Source organism: Phodopus roborovskii, unplaced genomic scaffold (genome assembly GCF_943737965.1).
Source record: "Phodopus roborovskii unplaced genomic scaffold, PHOROB, whole genome shotgun sequence".
In the NCBI taxonomy this organism is placed as follows: Eukaryota; Metazoa; Chordata; class Mammalia; order Rodentia; family Cricetidae; genus Phodopus; species Phodopus roborovskii.
The window spans coordinates 1,501,584-1,509,218 of record NW_026126605.1 but is presented as its reverse complement, the minus strand read 5'-3'; positions in this window follow the sequence as shown (position 1 = coordinate 1,509,218).

The following is a 7,635-nucleotide window of genomic DNA, read 5'->3' as shown; positions in this document are numbered from 1 at the left end:
TGTGATGTGAGCTGGCCTTTACAATTCTTTTCTTGCTCTAATTTTAGCAGCAACATCTGCTCACATATTTGCAAATCTCTGGCACCCCACTTAATGGGCATTTTTGCCATATAGAATATGGAAGGAGGAAGGTGATGGTGACTAGAGAGATGGCTTCTAATTTATTAAAAAAAATCAGTAAGTCATTTTTCCTCCAATGTAAAACTATCATCAAATAGCATATTTTTCCTTCTAGGATACATTCATTTTATTTAAAAGGTGCTTGTGTTCTTTCATATGCTGTTGGTTAATAGCACAAATAGAAGCGGTCTAGCTAATTAAAGTCTTACCTGATAAACATTTCTATTTCTAAATACATAATATACTTGCCATATAAAAGTGTTTTATCAACACAATGAATTAGTAGAGCCAAAAAAGATTTAATTTGAAATGTTTGCCTGGCCATGAAGTCATATGCTATACTTAAGAGCCTGATTTGGCAGGTTTGTATCATACTTAATAATTTATTGTCAGTTAAAAATACTAAGCTTAAAGTATTTCTTTTTATTCCAAAATTATTTCTCAGAAATTATGTTAAAAGAAAATGTTATTACAGATGAAAATTCACAAACTATTTTCTAGGAAGATTGAAGAACAAATGGTGGGTCATTTGGCATCAACTATTAGGGAATAATATTTGCCTCCAAATGTTTGTTTGCATTGGAAAGGAACAAAGATGTGATGCTCATGTACTTCTATAATATATATATATATATATATATATATATATGCTTTTATATATCATAATATTTATTGCTAATGGAAGCTTACAGAATAAAGTCCAAAGAACTTTCTGCAAGATCAAATTCTCCCAAATTTATTGATGGCTTACTTTTGTGTTTCACAGGGAGCTGCTTGAGTGTTTCATTTCAGAAATATATTCAGGCACTCAAAGGTATAACATCACTGCTTAATTGAAATCAATACCATACTGGCAATGCAAATAAGTGATACATTTATTTTACTTGAAGTTCATATTGGTTTGCATTCCAAGTACCTTTCTCCAAATAAGAGCTTGAAAGCTTATAGTCTACAAGTGTGATCCATTTCAATACATACATCCAAATATGCTTGATCTCTGATCCTGAAATTCATAAGCTAAATAAAAAAAACAGTCTGTGTTCTAGGAACATAACCAAATATATATATGAAAGAGGAAGGATTGCTGTTTGGTACAATATACTAGGTATAGAAACATCTTATTATTGCTCAAAATTATTGCTGTTTAGTTTTGGGCCATTAGACTATTATTAATCTCTCACTCACATGTGTATTTGCATGTGTGTGTGTGTGTGCATGTGAGTGTGTATGTGCATGTGTGTGTGCATGAGTGTGTGTATGCATGTGAATATGTGTGTGCATGTGAGCGTGTGCATCCATGTGTGTGCATGTGGGTGTGTGTGCATGTGTGTATGCATGTGTGTGTGCATGAGTGTGTGTACATGTATGTGTGCATGTGAGTGTGTGCATGTGTGTGTGCATGTGTGTGTGAGTATGTGTGTACATGTGTGTGCATGTGAGTGTGTGTGCATGTGAATGAGTGTGTGTGTGCATGTTAGTGTATGTGTGCATGTTAGTGTTTGTGTGCATGTGAGTGTGTGTGTGTTTGTATGCATGTATGTATGTATATGTGTGAGTGTATATGTATGAGTGTGTGTTTGCTCTATCATATCTATATCTCTGACCCAATATTTCTCTGTTAGAGATCAAAACCTGATCTTGTACATACTTAGCAATACTCTAAGCTATGTCCACGGCTCTATCATAACCTTTTCATAAAGGGATTATGATAGAATTATCTAATATAATTTATTTCCTGCTAAAGTAAATCCCATTAAATCCCATTTCGTGTTCTCCAAAGAAATAGTGATTACCTGAAAATTATTTTCCCTCCTGTCAATATGTATGTGGTATTTCTTCAACTAACACACATTAATTACCAACAATCTATAAAACTCTGATATTAGGAGATTATGTAGTAGTGTAGTAATATATTATTTATGATTTAATAAAGCTTGCTTGAGGGTTCATATTGCAAAGCTAGCCACAAGCTATAGAGCCAGGCAGTGGTGGCACAAACTACAGAGATCTCTGTTAGTTCAATGCCACACTATGATACACAATATTGATTGAGAGAAAACAGCTCACACAGAAGTGATCTCAGCTCTTGGGGTCCCATGATTTTAATCCCAGGATCTGAGAAGTGTAAAAGGAAGAAGCAAACCGTCTTATTTGAGAATTAGTCTCCAACCATGTTGAGGAGAGCATAGCAGTCTTGGATTGCAGCCTGAGGCTTGATGGAGAGCAGTGCAATCAAGATTGCACTCTGAGGATTCTTGGAGACAGGGTTGCCATTTCAGTCTGAGGTAGATGGAAGAGCTAGTGGCCTGCTGCTTTGCTTTTTTGATCTTTAACTTGAAGCTTGAAACCCAATATCTGTCTCTGGGTCTTTATTATTTTCATTACATAGGAGCTACAGTTCAAACGATGAGTCCCATAAGGCTTTCCCTCAACTTTAGAAATCAATTGTTGCCCACTAAATTAGATTCATTAACTGTAAATAGAAGTTCCCATAATCCCCTCTTCAGGCTTCATAACTTACTGTAGCAGCAAGCAGAGCTCATGGAGTGTTTTACAATAGGCATCCATGTGGATCAAGAGGCACATAAGCTGAGGAAAAAGTGTCTGAGGGCAAGATCTATCCCTGTATTATTAGAATATAGCAATATCCAGTCAAGGATGTGGTCACCAAACCACTGGTGATAAACCCAATCTCTAGTCCTGCTCTTAAGCTAAGAAGTTAGGGACAGGGCTGAAAATGACAAGTGTTTCTATAAGCTTGTTTTGTTTTCTGATTTCCAGAAGGGGGTCATCAACTTCCCTGTGTAAGACAGGAGCATCTCTTAGGCTCTACACAGTATCCCTCCAAATTTTCTTCAAATACCTCTCACATCCTCTAAATGTAGAATAAATCCAAATCAACTCCTGGGAAATGTAACATAATTTAGATGGTCCTGGGTATATGCATCTTTAAAACTAGGACTCAGGAGACTAAGGCAGGAAGATCAGGAGTTCAAGGTGAATTTAAGCAAATAAATATAGCTAGGCATAATCTAAATAAATGCCACTAAGTGAAGGTAAATTAAACAAATGTAATTTCTTGTAATAATTTTAAAACATTGTGTAAATGTGCATGTATTATATATGAATATAATTTGCTTAATCTCATTTATAATACCATACAAGAATAAAAATAGAAAGACTAGAATTAGTACAACATATGAATGATGCTTTTGAAGGAATATACTTGCTCAATTTATAATTAATTAATGTTCCATATAAATATATAGAGGAATTTTGGGTAGAAATTATCCAGATCTCAGATTATTTTTTAAAACTGCCACTATATTGTATTACAGCAACAAAATTCTGTTGGATTTACCAGAACTTTTGTTTTCTGAAATAATGTCTACCCTGAGTTACTATTGCTTTGTTATGGATGTGGTATTTCTCTCCAACCAAAGACTAAGTAAAGTAACTTGGTCCATAGCAAAGATTTTGGTGTGTTACAAACCCACCCTCACTCCTTCTAATGTCATCCCCACCAATGGTTTTTAATTTGCACAAAATGCAAGTTAATAAAAAGTCTATTTCAAACTATGTACCAGTAATTGATTATTAATTATTTCCAATTAAGTTTCTGTTGTGAATGATACCAAGTACCCAAGAAAAGTCCCATGATGGCAGAATTATTGTCAACTTTGTGTTAGCTCTTAAACTCCCTTCTGATTTTACCTTAAACTGCTCTCTCCAATAGTAGTGGATATACAAGATATGTAGTAAAGTTAAGTGATAAACAGTCATAATGGGATATTTCTTTAAATGTTTTAAGTGTAGAAAACACATGATTGTTTGACCATGATCTTTAATAATATGCACCATATGTTTATACCAACAGGACTTATAAAAGTAAACATTTGGTGTCTAGAAAAGTATGTTAGTCAGTTGAAATTTGGTACAAATGGGGAAAGAAATGACTCCTAAGCAATATGTCTTACAATATTCTGCAACACAGGAAAGTGAACTTCTAACCACTTAGTATGAGTTCAATAATTCTGATCGAAAAAAGTAACTGAAGACTAATCTCACTCAGAAATATGGATGAACATCCTAAATAAAGCATTAAAACAGAAGTAAGCAGTATACTAGAAGAATTATTCACTCTGGCCAAGTGGGATTCCATCCAGTATCCAGATACTGATTCAATATTTTAAAATGCATTATTAATATCTAGCATATTAATAAGTCAAAGGAGGAAAAAACAAATGATGTCTTCATATGTTGATGTGACATTTGAAAATTTAATTACCCATTGCTGATTCAAGAAGAAAACATCTTTAAAAATAAAAAGTGATAGAAGTTTCATTTATATGAAAAATTCTGTATTTCAATTAAAAGGGAGACAATGGAGGCATTATGCATAAAGCCATAAATGCAACACAATTCTCATTACTATTAGAAATGTTAAGGACTAATGAAATGTAGGAGACATTGGTGCAAAGGGGCAGATGTCAGTCCTTCAACCATTTGCCCCATAGCATAGATAAAGACCCTTCTAAGGCCAGCTATATTTCTTATGACAGTGACTTAAGGATGATGTAGCTATACTCCTGAGGTTTACACTCAAGTGGATCGAATGCAGATGGTGTTGTGGCTAACTACCTTGAATGGAAAGCACAACAGAGCAACAGTTGCCCTTTTAAAATGTAGCTAGGTAAGTTTAGAGAGGGGTGGGCAGAAAGGGGATTGGATGGGGGTTTGTGTGGGGAACAGGGAGGACAGGAGGGTGTGGGAACTGGGATTGACATGTAAAAGAAGCTTGTTTCAAATTTAAGTAAAAACCATTTAAAATTAAAAAGTAAAAAAAAAAAAAAACACAACGTAGCTAGGTATCAGTGTTCACTTATGTCAGAGTAATTACATCAATTAGTAAAGATCATTGAATTAAAATCATTTTAGTGAAAGTTAAAAATATCACATAAGAATACTTTTGATTAATATAAAATACCTCTTTCAAGGAAATGATTATAATGTTTAATTTCCATTGCCAATTGATTTGGGTGTTGGTGAGGGAAATTTGGTATGCTGTCAAGGAGTTTCTGGAGAGAATTAATTAAAGAGGAAGCCCTGCCTCAGTGTGGGTAGCACAGATCCAGAATGTGAGTGCAGATGAATAAAAAGAGGGAAAGAAGATAGGAAACCAAGTGGCAGTCAGTATTACTTTTTGATTTTTTTACAATATTTTTCAAGTTTCTATATACATGTGCTGTATTTAAATAATTTTCCCTCCTTTTCATCCTCATCCCTCCTCCCACACCCCATGTACACTCCTCCCTCACTCCTCATAAGCATGGCTCTTTTTCTTTAATTATTACTGTTTTACACAAATGAGTAAGTATATAAATACAACCTGCTGAGTCTTTTTATTGCTATTAACATGTTTTTAGGAAAACCAGTTTGGGGGTTGATCACCAGGAAAGACTGATTCTCCCTCTCTTATTAGTCATTAGTTTCTTGTAGCTCTTCTGTATATGGCATTATTGCTTTATATCTGCTTCCCAATATATAGACATGTAAGCAATCAACCGGTGTTTCTGATGCCACAGCTAGCAAACAGCTCCCACCACCCTGATGAACTCTATCCTGAAACTCTGAGCCTAAGTAAGTCTTTCATCTCTTAAGATGCTTCAGTAGGTTTGGGCAAAGGAAGGAGAAAAGTAATTAACAAAAGAATAATAGACACTTAGGAGAACAAATGTTTGAATGGGGAAAATAGCCAGAGTTGTATCAGAAATCATTGTATACATTCTTAAATATTCCTACAGTAGGTAAAATCCCCAAATTAATCAAAACACATTTCTTAAAAGATTTTGTAAATGTTATTTATATCTGTAACTATCTGTGGCTAGGTTGAGAAAAATGCTTAATAGAAAGAACAATCAGAGGAAAAAAAAGAATAATCAGAAGAAAATATCCACTCCAAATTTTAAATCATTTCTACAGATCTACAGTAACTAAAATAATCTGGTACAAAGGGAGAGAGAGAGAGAGGGGTAAGGGCTGGAGAGAAGGTTTAGCAGTTAAGAGTACTGGCTTCTCTTTCAGAGGACCCAGGTCAGAGACCAAGCACGCAGATAAGTTCACAATAGTAACTCAAGTTCAAGGGACTCAGCCCTCTCTACTGGTCTCCATGAGCACTACAGTCATGTGGTACACACACACATACAGGCAAACACTCACACACATATAATGACTAAATAGCAGCCAACAAATCAACTAAGCAGGGCTTATAGCAGCTCACAGAGACTGAAGTGGTAATCACGGAGCCTGCATGGGTCTGTACTAGGTCCTCTGCAAATATGTTATGGTTATTTAGGTTGGTATTCTTGTTGGATTCCAAACACTGGTAGTTGGGGGTATTTCTCATTCTTTTGCCTGCTCTTAAGACACTTTTCCTCTTACTGGGTTGCCTTGTCCAACCTTGATGTGAGGGTTTATTCCTGGTCTTATTGCATCTTGTCATTCCATGTTTGGTTGATATCCCAGGGACGGCTGCTCTTTTCTTAAGAGAAACAGAGGAGCAGTGGATCTAGGGAGGAGGGGTAGATGACTGAGAGAAATGGAGGGAGCTGGGAAGTATTTTATGAGAGAAGAATAAATAAAAAGAAAAAAATTAAAAGTAAAAAGAGATAATCCAATAATGGAGAATAATTAATATGTACATTAAAACATTAGTTGTCATTTACTGTAAAAATAAAGACATTTGTACAAATGGGCACCATTTGTAACCCTGAATAATAACGATTCCTAACAGCAGTCTTTGAACTCTCCGGAAAGAAGATGGGGCCCCACATCATAGTTTCCACTTGACTCAACCTGATGCATCTGAACTACAAACATCACCCTAAAACCGGTTTGAGACTGTTTTGCTCAAGACAACTCATGACTAGCTAGCTGTAATGGTGCACCTTTTTATTACACCCTGGCCAGAGTTTCAAATAGAACTACAGTCAAAAATTTTCTGCCACACAGTGACAGCCAGTTCTGTTGAGAAATTTGGTTGCTAAAAATTTTCTTCCTACAGGATCCATTGGAGCAATCCTTGTCCCATTTCAACAGGAAGTAACCTTAAGATAACAACGCCCCCTTTCCCTACCCTTGGAATTTTGGGATAATAGTCGTTGTCTTTGGGTTGGTTTTAGTTATTTAGGATTGGGTGATGCTTACACTCGGGTTTATCTTTTTGACAGGAATAGGGAATGGTTGGTAAAGGTATGGTTTAGATGGGATATAGGTAGATTAGCCTATTTTCTTGAAAATCTGAGTAAGAATGAGATAGTATTTTACAGCTTACATTGTTATGTATTCTTATGTGGTAAGCTATGTAAAATTAAGTTTATATTTTGTTATATTGTGTTAAATCTTTCCACTTACAATGTTTTATGCACATTATTTTTTACCATATTCTATGTATGTATACTTTTCTTGTATTCAAGACATTTTTTTATATTGATACAATTTGGGATATTTATCTTG